The sequence below is a fragment of the Gouania willdenowi genome, chromosome 6 (genome assembly GCF_900634775.1).
Source record: "Gouania willdenowi chromosome 6, fGouWil2.1, whole genome shotgun sequence".
Lineage (NCBI taxonomy): Eukaryota > Metazoa > Chordata > Actinopteri > Blenniiformes > Gobiesocidae > Gouania > Gouania willdenowi.
Window position 1 is genome coordinate 35,737,819 of NC_041049.1, and position 16,002 is coordinate 35,753,820.

The 16,002-nt window shown below is 38.5% G+C and overlaps 1 protein-coding gene across 9 annotated transcripts in view; it reads right to left on the reverse strand.

Moving 5' to 3' along the window:
• The window catches only part of LOC114464554 (pleckstrin homology domain-containing family A member 5-like), a 205,988-nt gene that overhangs the window by 150,749 nt on the left and 39,237 nt on the right, over positions 1–16,002 (reverse strand). For 2 of the 9 annotated variants that reach the window (XM_028448851.1, XM_028448848.1), the window contains exon 3: positions 6,179–6,240. The exons of the other annotated variants lie outside the window; for them this stretch is intronic. The gene's annotated coding sequence lies outside the window, so the exon portion shown is untranslated. The remainder of the gene's footprint in view (positions 1–6,178; positions 6,241–16,002) is intronic. 9 annotated transcript variants of the gene reach the window in all.

Here is a 16,002-nt window from a genome sequence, read left to right on the forward strand (position 1 = left end):
ATTTTCACTATGCAGTGGAGCATTTTGATATTTGATTAGTGTAGATCAGTTAAGATTTGGCAAAGTTGTAGCTCTTCAAATTGTGTGGAAGAATAAGAAATGTAATAAGAACTAGAAACTTTGCATTGCTGCGACAATGCAACCGGGAATGCGATTCCAGAGATAACTAACAGCATTTCGTTCAGTAATTGAAGATTTAACAAAGAATTATTTCGAGGTGTAGAGACTGCACAGAGCAGAACTTGAACCAGGATCCTCATGATGACTGCTTGAATTTAGAAGTAGGCTCTGACCACACTGAGCTACAGCTGCCCATGAGTAGCTGTGAGTAAAAGTAATAGTTGTGAGAGTGCAACCTCTACAAATGACTGAGAATTGTATTTTAGAATATGGGCTACATTTTAGTGCTAAAATGGTGTCTCTGAGATAAATATTAACAGAGTTGTGGCAGTTTACAGCAAAAGCATAAAATCTAATATTACAAGTGTAATCATTTCACAATTTACTTAGCAGCAGTTTCACTATATAGTGGAGCATTTTGATATTTGAATAGTGTGGATCGGTTAAGATTTGGCAAAGTAGTAGTGTGGCAAAAAAGGGTCGGAAGAATAAGAAAAATAATAAAAATGGATGCTTCGCATTCCCACAATATTAAAGAACACCGCAGCCCCACACACACACACAAACCAGGAGGACACAGACACAGCAGCCAGAAGTACATGCACTTTCGCACACACGTAGAGACAGACGGGGATACACACACTATGTGTCTGTACATACACATATACAGTAGCTTGATGAACCCTCTGATTTGACCAGATTAGACCATTTGCTCTTTATAGAAGCACAGAACCAAAAACATCACTGCTGCAGTGGACTGTTTCACACAGAGCATTAGACTCCCTCATTGAGGCTGTCAATCAATGCTCACTGAGGGTTGTATTTGGAGGAAATCCTCCTCCCTCCGCTCAGCTTTCATAGGAGGGGCGGGGCCACCAGTGAAAGTTGGTTACGCAGGGCAATCCAAAGAATCTGTCTCAGCCGATAGCAAAATTCACTTGTAATAGCCGTCGTCCAACCCTTAGGGGCCAGTAACCCTGATATTTTACAACTAAATTATGCAAAGTTAAAATAATTTTACTAAAATATTAAACATTGCAATAAAATCAATCAACAGCACTACGTAATACCCAACTAAATATGTATTCACCAAAAATAAGTGGCTTGGGATTTAGTTACTCTTTCAAAAAAAAAAAAACACCAGAAACTGAGACTAATAATAATGATTATAATTAATGATAACTTATGTTTTGTTATTGAAATTAACTAAATGAATTTATTTTATTGCATAATTGTGACCATCACCAGCCCTCCCTAAGAAAGGGTAAGAAACACTTTATTTTAAGAAGAATATAAAAGAGGGCAATGTTACACCTAGGTGAGGGGTAAGGGAACAGGGAGGAGAGACTCAAGGTAGGAAATGGAAAAAGTGCGGAAGAGTTGATTATTTTAAAGTGAGAGTGAGCTGTGAAGTTGTAGTTGTGCATATTGTGCTTATTGTGTTGCGTAATCAAGCCACTGTTGGGGCCAAGTTTCACACTTGTCACCACACTGGCTTAGGTATAATGGTGGTGGCTGCTGACAGAGGGAAGGAGTGAGTAGTAATACCTAAAACAGATATTTGGGATCAACATGTCTAAGGTTAAGCCCACTACGAGATTTATCAAGGCATGCCAGTGCATCCAAGACCAATGTATGTGCAAATACTTTGTTACTGAAGTAGATTTTTCAGGTACTTTGTACTTTTAGAAGTATTTATTTATCTGTCCACTTTTTACTTTTACAAAAATTGTTACTTTCTATTCCTTACATTTCCCAAAAAGGCATGTTACTATATATACATATATATATATATTTTTTTTTTTTTGGCGCCGCGACACCAATACGCGTCACCTGTTTTGACCCAGAAGCTCACTCAGCCAGGATCAGACAGAAGATGAAAATAAGGGGACGGGGAGGGCTTACACGGACATACAAGTAATGATGATTGACTAAAGGTAGAGTGAAATTCCATTATAAGCCAATCATTGACAGAGTTTAGGTAAGTGGGCATTGCTACCAAGCTTGTGCTGACAGTGCAAAAACAAGAAGCAACAATGTGGAGCCTGGAGCAATCTGTTGATTTAAAACTGGTCTTTACAGTGTGGAAGTACAATCACTACTTCAACATGCTTGCTGTAAAAAAAAATTAAAAAATAAAACAAAATACATTTCAAGTGTCCTCTTCATACTTAAGTTATTCTAATCTAATGAAACGTCTCTCAGCGGTGCACACTGCTACTAAGCTAGTGGCCAAAAAGCACTGTTAGTATCAAGCCAGGTGACATCAGAAGGACATGAAGTGCTCATGAGCATTGAAAATATAAAAATGAGCACCACAGCCAAGTGTGTTGGTGCTCATTTGCAGACATTATTGCTATTCATGTTCTTGTTCTTAGGGATACAAACATTGTATGGGGAAATGATTTTAGGTAGGTGCTGCTACTGTTAAAATTATCAAAAAAGGTAACTAGTACTGTTAACAGCAGTAAGGTTATAGTGAAAATTGTGGGGTTTTTTTTCTTTCTTTTTAGGTTTTATTTAACTGCCAATTTTGTATTGAATCTTATTTTATCAGAAAAAATGTGACCCAGGACTCAGACATTAAAAAAATGAGCACCACCAAGAAACAACCTCTGGTGCTTCTTGAGAACCAGATCAAAATTGTTGTGTGCACCCCTGGTTATGACGTAAGAACCTTATGTCTTAACCAGGGGTGCACACAATGTTCAGAAATGTGATGTGTTAACCTTAAGTGTTCAATACAAATGCCGAAAGGACAATATAGTGAAGTACATTAGGATACAAGACAGGTAGTGTTTGTTCAAACAATAACATTGCTAAAGCAGATTCCATATAAATTAGGCTGTTGCTATTGGCCCAGATCCGGACCTCAGGCAATCCTGACTATAGTTTCGGCACTTCCTGTGCAAATGCGCCCGCATGCGCAGTAAGCCGAATGCCAGTAGTTCTGTCACTGCCGGACCCGTGTCCTTCTAGCTATAGTTTTGTCAGTTTTATTTTAGCCCTAACCCTAACTATCCCCATCCCTAAACCTAACGCAGGAAATACCCTAAAATGTATTTTTAAAGGTTAAATTTATACTTCTATACTATAATGACGGAAACGTCTGTGTGCGTGCGTGAGTGTGGAGCAAATATCTCCCCGACACGGTAAGAGTTCGACCTGAAACTTAGTCGACGGGTTCCAAATTACCCGAGTGTGTGCATCTGTTATTTTGGAGTAATTTGGTGAAGGAAAATGGTGAAAAAGGTCAAAACATTAATTTTATAATTACGGCTCCCTCGGTAAGAGCGCAGTATTGAGTGTGCTACTTCCGGTTCCGGGTTCATGACGTCACCGTGTCAGTTTGTTTAGGTTAAAAAAAAAGAAAAGGTCAATATTAACATTTTTGTACCGCTAAAAGTCATTTAAGTTAATATTTCATGGTTATTTAATATCATTTCCGTGATTCCAAACTTACTTTAAATATCGGGTCATGGACTTCACTTCCTCCTTCGTCTCCATGACTGTGGGCGGTGGCTGTGCTGGCGGTCATTAGCAGACCTTATCGCAAACATTATGAGTCTTCAAACAGAGGAATTTAACGTTTTTGTGAGCGGATGGATCCACAACACGGCTCTACTATGATATTGTTTGTTCTGCGCAACGGTGAGTGTTTCTTTTTCTATTATTCTATGTGCTAAGAAAGATGCTAGCAGCTACAATGTAAACACACACACACGACTGATGCGCGTGCACGGAGTAGATGGATGTAGACACACACACACACTCACGGCTGATGCGCGTGCACGGAGTCTATGGATTTGTGCAGTACGCATGCACGCACGCACGCACGCACACACAAAACAAAAAACTAAACAATATTTATACAAAAAAGTACACAAAATGACAACAGAAATGCATAAAAATATACAAAAATGCTCCAAAAACACACATAATTACTCCAAAAAACATATAATACAGAAAAATACACCAAACAACAAACATGAAAATGACTCAAAATACACAAAACTGAATATTTATACAAAAATAACAATAGAAATGCAAAAAAGATACAAAAATACACAACTCCAAAAACATACATGACATAAAAATACATCAAACAAAAAAAATTATAAAAATTAGTATAAAAAAACAACACATTTATCATGCACATGTCCCATAAAATTAAACCAGGAAAATCGAACACGTTATTTTACTTTGCACCCGCAAATAAACCCCTTTATAACACTACAGAGTACAGAGTATGTACACCTCTTTGTACATCCAACATTCAAATATATGGTCATTTGGCCATAATTGACTACTGTATACACTGTACTAGATGGATGCACACACACACACACACACAGTATTTATAATAAAAATATACTAAATGAGTAAAAACTAAACAGTATTTATACAAAAAATACACAAAATGACTCCAGAATCACACTACAATGGCAACAAAAAACAATAATTATACAAAAAATGCACAAAAAGACAACTGAAAGATAAAAAAAAACACATTTTGATGACTTCAAAAAACATACATTACATAGAAATACAACAAAAATATGAAAAGGGCTCAAAATTCACAAAACTATTTATACAAAAAATACACAAAATGACTATACCCCTTATGCTCCCACATGAATGCATACTTCTGACGGGCACTGTTTTAACTGTATGTTAAAATTAAGGGAAAAAATGGCAGAAGTGGGATTCAAACCCACATCAACTGAAGGAAATGTCCTTAAGTCTCCATTCAGTTATCCTCCAACAGTGTTAACACAGGCACATTACGTTTATGTAGAAAACGCCCGGCAATGACGGAACTGCGCATGTGCACGGGAAGTGCTGGAACAACAGTCAGATTTGCCTGAGGTCCGGGTCCGGAACTATAGACACTTCATATAGATTATCCTGTATTTAATAGCTTTACAGCCAATGAATCGTGCAACGGAAATACTTTTTACTTTTAAAAGTACTTTTGAGTACATTTCAGTAAGGAACCTGGGTACTTTTGCCATTTCTGGTCGCAATCGTGAGAGAAAATGATCAGCAAACCGGGGCAAGAGGTGACACTCGGCATGTCCAGGAGGAGGATGATGTTGCGTGTGGGGGTACAGATTCGGAGGACAGCCAAAATACAGTAAGACATCGATTCATCTCTGACCCAGATAGCAAAATAACAATAATTTTGCCATCAAAAACCTGGTCTGTGTTGTTTTTGTAGTTCTATAGAAGGAAACTAATGTTGAGGTGTCACAAAACCCCCCAAAAATTGCTTCGAAGTCACAGCCAGGGTTTTTTTTCTCAGAAAAACTTACCTATATTCAATAGCTGATTACTGAAGAACAAAACAAGCTAGACACCAAATAATTTTTTTCTGATGATAGTAGGGAGTCTATTTTTTCAGATTTTAGATTGTCAGGTCAAAATATTCTGTTGGTCTTTAAAAATCAGTCAAAATGCTCTAAAATGGCTGGCAGTGAGGGGGGTAGCCGTTCTGAAAATTCCTGGCAGCCAAGGAGTTTAACAAAAATGTATGTCAAAAATAAAAATGTAATTTAAAATAACGAGTCTGCTACAATTAAAAGGTAGATATACTTGTTGTACTGACATGGACTATTCTGACTGCTCATTTTTCAATTGTTTACAGTATATGTCATATAATGATGTATATTATAATAATAAATATAAGCCGGTAGCATCTTTATTAAATCAATGTCGTTAAACATACAGAGAATATCTCTCTGTCCTCTCTGTTTCTGTCTGTTTAAGACACTTTTAGGCTTCTTAAAAGTCCTCCTCACTACTCCCAACAGTTTTACACCTAGGAGCTCTTTTAGGGCCTAAGATGCTTTGTGAATTACTTTTATCCTTACAAGGAAAAATTCTAAGAAAAATCTTAAAATTTGAGGAATTCTAAGATTTTTCTAAGAGTGACATCACCAAGAGCTACTTTTAGCCTTGGGATGCTTTGTGACGGGCACTGGAGATCTTCCCATGGCTGTTTAGGAGGTACAGTAGTAATGAAAAATTAGGGAAATTCAAAATGACAATGTCTTACCTGAAAAAAAGCAGAACTGATGGGTTGAAGGCAATTCAAAGTCACTGGGAAGACCTGCATAGCTGTAAAAAAACACCATATTTATAAAGATAATCTTTATTGTGCCATTGTAAAGCAACAGCATCCATATATGATGGAGAAAATAAATTATTTTTAATTAAGGGAGCTTTAGGGGAAGGCAATACCAATTTAAAATGACTCCTAAATTGATACCAGATTCGAAGAGTGGATCTCACAATTAAATTTCCTGTGAAGCCAGAGGGGTTAAGTGGTAGAGAAGATGTAAGTTGAACGTCAAGAATCAGAAAAGTTTATTTTGCCAAGTACAGTTTTAAAAAACAGCACAGAGAACAGAACAGAAAAAACAAAACACAAGCCAGTAACAGTAATAATAATGACAGGTATAAAGGATAAGTAAAGGATAGATAGAGGATAAGGATAAATTATTACTTATTTTTTTACTTTTATCTTTAATATAAAAAGATATAAATAGATATAAATATATAAACATATACAGTAAACAGTGCTCCATCAGAGACGAGTCCGTTGATGGGCGTGTCATTCGCAAACTTCAGGAGCTTGACCGACTGGTAAGAGGATGTGCAGCTGTTGATGTTCTGGTCCTGATGGACCAAAACCTCCTTCCAGAGGGGAGAGTTTGAAACATTTTGTGGCCGGGGTGGGAGGGGTTGGCCACAACCTTTGCTACACTCCTCAGAGTACCGGAGGCGTACAGTTCCTGGAGGGAGGGCAGATTGCAGCCTTCTCTGCTGAGTGAATGATACTGCAGTCTGACCTTTTCCTCGGCCGGAGCTGCAGCGTACCAGATGGTGATGGAGGAGCAGAGGATGGACTGGATGATGGAGCTGTAGAAGTTCACTATCATCTTTGTTGGAAGACTTAACTTCTTCAGCTGCTGCAGAAGTACATCCTCTGCTGAGCTTTTTTGATGAGAAGGCTGATGTTCAGTTCCCACTTGAAGAGACTTAATCCAGTATATTATCTTTTGGATGTGTGCTGACCAATAATATCATTGAAAGTTGGCCTAAGCAAAGCCTCCATTGAACCTTCATTTGTGTAATAGCGACTTTCAAATCCTTGAAGCCTTTTTATTCCATAGAAAAGTTGAAACAACACTTTCAATATCTTTAAAGAACTTTTTCAGTAAAGAGTGGGATGCATTGAAGCAGGAAAAGCAATCTTGGTAATACATTAATCTTTATTGTGTTAATCCATCCAATAAGGGATAATGGTAAACTATTACATCTTTCCAAATCTGTTTTAATTAGTAATTAAGGGTGAAAAATATGAATAAATGTTACACGTACTATGTCCTCTTTATTTTATGCCACAAAGTACTTAAAGCCAGTGGAATTCATTTTGAAAGTAATATCTGTCTGCTGCAGCTCCAATGCCAAAGCGTTTATTGGGTAACAAACACTTTCAAGCATGATTATTTTATATCCTGAAAAAAACCCCACATTTTTGCAAGATTATTTGAATGAAAGAAAAATTTCTGATCGGGTCGTTTATATATAATAAATCATTGGCAAAAAGTGACAATTTAAACTACTTAATTTCTCGAGTGACTTCTTGAGACAAGGTAGATGTTCTGAGCATAATTGACAAAGGCTATATCACCAAGGCAAAGAGCAGAGGCGACAGGAAACAGCCCTGCCGAGTTCCTCGAGATAACTTTTAATAATCTGAACAAATGTTTTCTGTCGGATCGGTAAATAGAAGGCGAATCAAAGATATGAATGTTTTTTTCCAAAACCAAATTTTTTTGAGTGTAGCAAAAAGGTATGGCCATTCAACTCGATCAAACGCCTTCTTTGCATCTAATGAAATTACCACTTCTGGAATAGCAGCAGATTTATTTGAATATATAATATTGAAAAGTGTTTTTAAATATAAAAAAAGTTGGCATCCTTTAATACAAGCTTTTTGTTCCTCCGATATTAAATCTGGAAGAACCCTTTCAGGTCATCTTACTAGTATCTTTGCATCTACATTTAGCAAAGATATAGGTCTATAGGAGGAACGTTGTGTAAGATCCTTAATGTTTCTGGTATAAAACCTCTCTAAAGATTTGTTAAACATCAAAATTGGAAAAGGAGCAAACTCATCTTCAATTTTTTTAAAGAATTCTAATGAGAAACTATCCGTACCTGGGGCTTTGTTTTTCTGCATGGATTTATTGCTATTATGACTTCCTCCAAGGTCAGTGGAGAGTCCAGTTCCACTATAGCCCCAGTATCTAAAGAAATGTCAAATCAATGATGACAGTTAAACATTCTGAACTGTAAAGAGATAAAAACATTTTTTTAAAAGCATCATTAATTTTCTTTGAGTCACAGTGCATTAAACCTGAAGAGTCCTCAATCTGAGAGATGATGCGGGAAGCTGCCTGTCGCCTCAGTTGATGCGCTAGGAGTCTGCTTGCTTTATCTCCATGTTTGTAATACATGTTGCAAGAATCCAGCAACAGCCATTCCGCATCACTTGTGGTGATGAGGTGCAATTCAGTTTGAAGCTTTAGCCTGTGTTTATGTACACCATGAGTTGTGTTTGAAGCAATTTGACGATTTATGCCAAGTATGTTTGAGGTAAGTTCCTCTATTTTAGATTTCTGTATCTTATTTGCATTAGCCGAGAAAGAAATAATCGGTCCCCTAAGATAAGCTTTAAGGGGTCTATTCACCCACCTGGACATAAGCGCTTCTCTTCTACGGGTATTCTCCGGTCCAGGTTGCTGACACGCCAACCGCGTGTAAGAATCCAAAAACCGAGTAGTCTGTGAATGAAGGCGGGTTGAAGGAAAGGAGGTGGTGATGTAATTTTATTGGGCCGTCTAGAAATCACGGAACATGGAGTTTTCCCAACGCTTGCAAATCTACCTATAAAAGCAAGGAACGTCTGTGTGTGTGCGAGCGTGTGTGTGGAGCAAATATTTCCCTGACGCGGTGCGAGTTCGACCTGAAACTCGGTCAACGGGTTCCAAATACCCCAAGTGTGTGTATCTGTTATTTTGGAGTAATTTGGTCATTTCAAAATGTTTATTTTAATTTTATTTCACTTCTGGACAGCAGCTTTTGACCGCTGAGTGTGAGGGGGCGCTAGCGCAACATATGTTCTGAGACAACTTCCGGCATCCATCTTGATCACAGCTGAGTCTACTTCCGGTATCCATTTTGATGGTGAAACAGATGAACGGTGATTAACTGCGACACATCTAAAAATCCACGGCACCCACGTTAGTCAATCTTATTTTATTATTAGTTTGTAATTTGGTGTAGCAAAACAGTCAATATGTTAATTTTATAATTACGGCTCCCTCGGTAGGAGCGCAGTGTTGAGCGCGCTACTTCCAGGTTCATGGCGTCACTGTGTCGCAGTGTGTTTGGGTTAAAAAAAAAAAAAAGGTCAATATTAAAAACGTTTTTGTACCGCTAAAAGTCATTTTAGTTAATATTTCATGGTTGTTTAATATTATTCCCGTGATTCCAAACTTCCTTTAAATCTCGGGTCACGAACTCACTTCCTCCTTCGTCTCCATGACTGTGGACGGTGGCTGTGTTAATAAACATTCAGAGGAATGTAACGTTTTTGTGAGCGGAAGGATCCACAACACAGCTCTACTATGACTGTTGCTGGACGTACTATTCTGGTAAGTAAACATGCATGTTTATCCGTGAACAGCATTATAAACGCTCATATTTTCACCACATAAGCAAAACAAAAGCACGTGAGGCTTTACTCCGCAGCAGAGCATCACACGCTGGAGTTGTTAAGTCATTTATAGCGCACAGGGAGAATCCCCAGAAAAACCCGCAAAGTCCGTGTTAACATGCACATAGTTCTAATGTTGGCAGTTAATAAAGCTAAGCTAAAGCTTATCACATGGTGCTCGAGGTAATCCACCTAGACGCTGCATCCAAAAAAAGGAGAGACGAGGCAAGGCAAGCCAAATTTATTTGTGTAGTGCATTTCATACACAAGGCAACTCAATGTGCTTTACATGATTAAACATTCAATTGGTTAAAATCAATAAGAACATTTAAAATCATCAGTAAAATCACTTCAAATCATCAACAAACACATTACATCAACAACATGACCGAAAATCTCCTTCTCAATCATACGCAGTAGAGAAAAAAAGTGTCTTTAACTTTGATTTAAAAATGTTCACATTGGATGCTGACTTCAGCTCTGCTGGCAGTTTGTTCCACTTCTTTGCAGCATAACAACTAAACGCAGCATCACCATGTTTACTGTGAGCTCTGGTCACCACTATCTGACCTGTGTCAATAGATCTGAGAGACCTGCTGGGTTCATACCTGACTAACATGTCACTGATGTATTCTGGACCAAAGCCATTCACAGATTTATACACCAGCAGCAGAACTTTAAAGTCTATTCTGAGGCTGACTGGGAGCCAGTGTAAAGACTTTAAAACTGCTGTAATGTGCTCTGACCTCTTTGTTCTGGTTAAGACCCGAGCTGCAGCGTTCTGAACCAGCTGTAGCTGTTTGATGCTCTTTTGGGGGAATCCTGTCAGAAGACCATTACAATAGTCCAGTCTGCTGGAAATAAAAGCATGGACCAGTTTCTCCTGATCTTTCTGAATCATTAAACCTTTCACTCTGGAGATGTTCTTTAGGTGGTAGAAGGCACTTTTTGTGATAGATTTGATCTGACTGCTGAATGTAAGATCTGAGTCAAACCCAATACCAAGGTTTTTGACTTGGTCTTTAGCTTTTAAAGATCGAGACTCAAGATACTTGCTGATAGCAGTCCTCTTTTCCTTGTTACCAAAGACAATCACCTCCATCTTGTCATGGTTTAGTTGAAGGAAGTTTTCACTCATCCAGCAGTTTACTTTTTCTAAGCAATCACACAACACCTCAATGGGAACATTGTCATCTGGCTTCAGTGATAGATATAGTTGTGTGTTATCTGCGTAGCTGATAATCAACCTTACAGTTCTGTAAAATTTGTCCAAAAGGAAGCATATAAAGGCTAAACAGAACAGAGCCCTGAGGAACCCCACATGACAATGGTAATCTGTCAGATTCAAAGTTTCCAATGCTTACAAAATAACTTCGCTCCTCCAAGTATGACTTAAACCATTGCATTACTTTTCCATTTAGTCCAACCCATGTTTGCAATCTGTGCAACAAAATTGTATGATCTACAGCAGGGGTCACCAACGCGGTGCCCGCGGGCACCAGGTCGCCCGTAAGGACCAGATGAGTCGGCCGCTGGCCTGTTCTAAAAATAGCTCAAATAGCAGCACTTACCAGTGAGCTTTTATATATATAGATTTATTTATTTAGCTATTCTTGTTTAAATCACACTTACATGTAACTTAGAAATGACAATACATATATATATAAACACTTAAAATGTAAAGTGTTTTTTGTGTTTAATACATACTTGCCAACCCTCCCGATTTTCTCCTGATTTCTGCCCGACAGTGTCCGGGCGGACCATCCTTCACTGAGCGTCGTTTCCAGCCGGACAATAACAACGATTACACCCCATAAGAAGAGGAAGAAGACTCTTCTTCCTCTTCTTATGCGGTGTAATTATATTATTGTAATAATAATATTGTTGTAATAATAAAAACGATTACACCGCATAAGAAGAGGTGTAATCGTTATTATTGTCCGGCCGGAAACGACGCTCAGTGAAGGATGGTCCGCCCGGACAATGTCAGTGAGGAAATCGGGAGAAAATCAAATCCAACCATGTGTAGGGAAGTGTTTCTGTTATGGTTATAGCCGTTGTTGTATAGGCTATGTTTAATTTTCCTTTTGTTGATTATTTTTATTTCAAGCATACATTGCATAGATTGATGGATAATTTATGCAATGTATGCCTTTTTTGTTTAATTTTATGTTATTTATTCTACTACTACCACCATTTACCATTTGCACAGGTACTGTGGAATTTGTTCTTTACTTTATATGTGTTTTTCAAATAAAAGAACACTGTGAAATTGAATTATTTCATTTTCTCTTTAAAAAGCAAACAACCCCTCCCCCCCCCCGCTCTTTTGAAAATCTCCCTAATTATTATTTAAGTGTGTATCAAACTGGTAGCCCTTCGCATTAATCAGTACCCAAGAAGTAGCTCTTGGTTGCAAAAAGGTTGGTGACCCCTGATCTACAGTGTCAAATGTAGCACTTATCCAATAGAATGAGAACAGATACTTTTCCGCAATCAGTGTTCAACCTTATGTCATTGATCACTTTGATCAGAGCAGTTTCTGTGCTGTGGTGAGAATGAAAACCTGACTGAAATGTATTAAATATTTTGTTGAATGTTAAGAATTGACTCAGTTGGTTGAAGACCACCTTCTCAATGATCTTGGCCATGAACGGAAGGTTGCTGATTGGTCTGTACTTAGCCAGTATAGAGGGATCCAGTGTTCTCTTTTTTAACAGAGGTTTCACAGCAGCTACTTTCAGGGATTTTGGCAAACTCATCCATGAATTCTTGGGGGTCTATAAATGACTAAAAACAGAACTCTTGAATCACCCTTCAGTAAGAATTACATATTCAAAGGAGATAAAATCACCAAATGTTATTTCTTTGCACTGAAAAATTGATTTAAAAATGGCAGCAACTCTACCTTTCCTGCAAGTACGACACTTATTGAAATAAATAAAGTCTTGTGGTGCACTTTCATTGAGAATAGTATTACTGATACCATCATTCAACCACGTTTCATTAAGAAATAAAAAGTCCAAGTGATGTGTCAAAATAATATCATTAATTAGTAGTGACTTGTTACCAAGAGATCTAACATTAAGAAGAGCTAATTTTAAAGACTTTACTGGAGACACTGCTGGACTTTTTGGATGACATGTTACAGCAGTCAAATTTTTAGCTCTATTAAGCTTTTTGCTTTTCTTTAATTTCAAAATTTTACCTGTGTTACCTGTCACCACAGGAATTAAAGAAGCTGCATTAACTCCATAAGGCCCTGACTTTTTCTGGTTGTTCCTAAAAATAGAGCTATTGCAGTCCGGACCCAGCACACATCAGACCTGTCTTTCTCTAATTTGAACACAGCTGGCTTGAGGAGAAGAGTGATCCTGGGCCTGGTATCGTTGAGGAGGGATAGGTGGTGCAGATTGGTTCTTTAGAGGAGATAAGATGGGACCGTAATGGGGTAAAGGGTGGGGTGTCAGTCTTGTGCCAGCTCGTTCAACTGGGCAGTTAAATCCAAGAAGGCAGGGGTAGGACAGAAGCTGGATGAGGTGGAAATATGTGAATTTTGGGGTGAAGCAGGTGAGTCCTGAGATGTGGGGGTTGGGTTGACCTCTTCATTTTGGCGATTTTGATTTCTTGCTGGAAGCTCATCGACTCCATGTTCTTTCCTTGTTGTTTTGTTCTCCGATGGTACATCTTGTCCTCTGTCTTTATCAGGACTGATAGCAGTGTGACTGGTGAATTAAAACAAGTTGGATGTGAACACCTCAGGTGTAGTGCAATATAATGTTTCATCTTATCGGGGCGCTGCACTTATTTCAGGGTTTGAGCACGTAAGGAGGAGTAACGCACACTGGAGAATGTGCGTAAAAGCCAGATTTGAATGGGAACACCCACATTTCAGGGCTGCTCCACCCACAGTGCGTAACTGGGATGAAGGCGCACAGCGACTGACTTAAGTACAGGGGGAGAATAGCGTGCAGCCAAAAACAGCGCAGCTGCGCGGCTTTTTAGACTTACTCGCATGGGAAAATAGAGCCCTAAGTGATTAGTGGCTATGAAGTCCTCTATTGAGGTTCATATAAAGTTTACAAATGTGTTGAATAATAAAGAAGGATTGAATTGCCAGGGTGAAAATAATCTAGGTAAAACTTGGATATTCATACTGATCGGCACATGATTAGAGACAATTATTGCATGATATTCTGTTCAGGTTATTTTCAAAACAAAGGCACCGTCAGTGAAAAAATAATTTATACAAGAGAAAGAAAAGTATTTTGCTTGTGCGTGATATAAGTTTCAAAGGTCTACATATCCGTTTTCAGCCATGAATTCAGAAACTACTCTAGACAGACGATTCGATAAAAGTACAGGATTGGATCGATCTAAGATCAGGTCAAAAACAGTTCAAATCTCCCCCAAAAATCAGCAGATGATCATTCAGGTCATTGCATAACCCCAGGATTGTCAAAGTTTGGAGCATATACAGTACATTTACTAGCACTACTTGCTGTTGTTGTAGTGTACCTACAACAATAAAATATCTTCCATTTAAATCAGATTTGATCATAGTATGGGAAAATTGAATCATTTTATTAACTCACTCAGTGCCATTGACAAGATAACTCGTCATTTCAAATCCAAACGCTCAGTGCCACTGACGACATGACTCGACATTTGCGTTTTTCACGGGGATTACTAAAAAACACCCTGGCAGAGGTCCCTCATCAATATCTAAGCTGTGGTGTGTCATAGTGACCAAAATACCCCCAGCCTGTGAGCCAGATAGCATAATAATAGGTGACATGTAGGAGGTAGCAGTGCACCTTTGGATGAGAGATCATCCATGTTCAGAAGAGCTCAGAGGGAGAGGAGGAAAGGCATTTACGAGACAGAAAATGGCGCTACATACGAGAGTTGACGTTCCCAGCAGCGCACAGCAGCACACACTTGACCAGAGCATGTGTGGAATTCGTGGATAGTGTGGCAATGGTGAGATAAAACCATAAAAAAACGGGGAACGCAGTGACACTCTGCATGTCCGGGAGGAAGAGGAAGTTGCGTGTGTGCAGACTGACGGGAGAGAAACTTGGAGGAACGCCAAAATACAGAAAGAATTCCATTCAACTCTGACCCAGATAGATAAATAAGAATTTTGCCATCAAAAGCCCGGTCTCAGTGTTTTTTTTGTTTTTGTTTTGTATAAGGAAACAATGTTCAGATGTTAGAGTTGTTACTAAAGCAAAAAAAAAGCTTTAAAGTCACTGACAGAGTTTTTTTTTTAAGAAAAAGGCTTTTTTCTCAGCTTTTTGCTCTGAAACTGAAGATTTGTGTAAAACTTTCTCTATTCTACGGCTGATTACAAAAGAACGAAACAAGCCAGAAACAAATTCATTTTTTATGAAAGCAGAGGTTTCAATCTTTCAGAATATGGTGTCAGATTTCAGATAGTCATAGTAGAAAATGTTCTGTGGGTCTTTAAAGTTAGTCAAAATGCTCAAAAACGGCTGGCACTGAGGGGGGTAGAAAATCTGAAAAAGGCTGGCACTGAATGAGTTAATAACTATGGAGATCCCTTGGACTTAGAGGAAAAAATAGAATGAAAAAAATGCTTCCAGCCCAGGGGCACGAGAGCCTGTCGCAATCTTTGTTTTGCAAATGGTTTCCTGCTGAAACGCAATGTCCGTATAAAAGCAGCATAGGACAGGATTAAAAAAATCAGACTCCATGGTGACACCACGGTGGTTAGTGTAACTGCAGCCATCAGCAAGAGTGCACATCAACTATTTGTTTTTCATGGAGCACAGCTGATACTGTAGATAGAGGATGGATACCCGATCAAACCCTGATGGGACCCGACGGCACCGGAAGGGTCGGATTTTGAGTGGACAGATATTTAGAAAGTGTTCGGGTTAGGTAACAGTGTTTGCACTGCAGAATTCTTCCTTTCCTGCAGCAGCTGCCACAGCTATGATCCGCGGTGGATGTAGAATGGAGCGGAGGACAATTTTAAAGAAATTCACCGTTGACACATTCCTTTTACTGCACAATAACACAGATTATCTTTATCTTTGATACATGGTTTATGTAAATAGATCTGA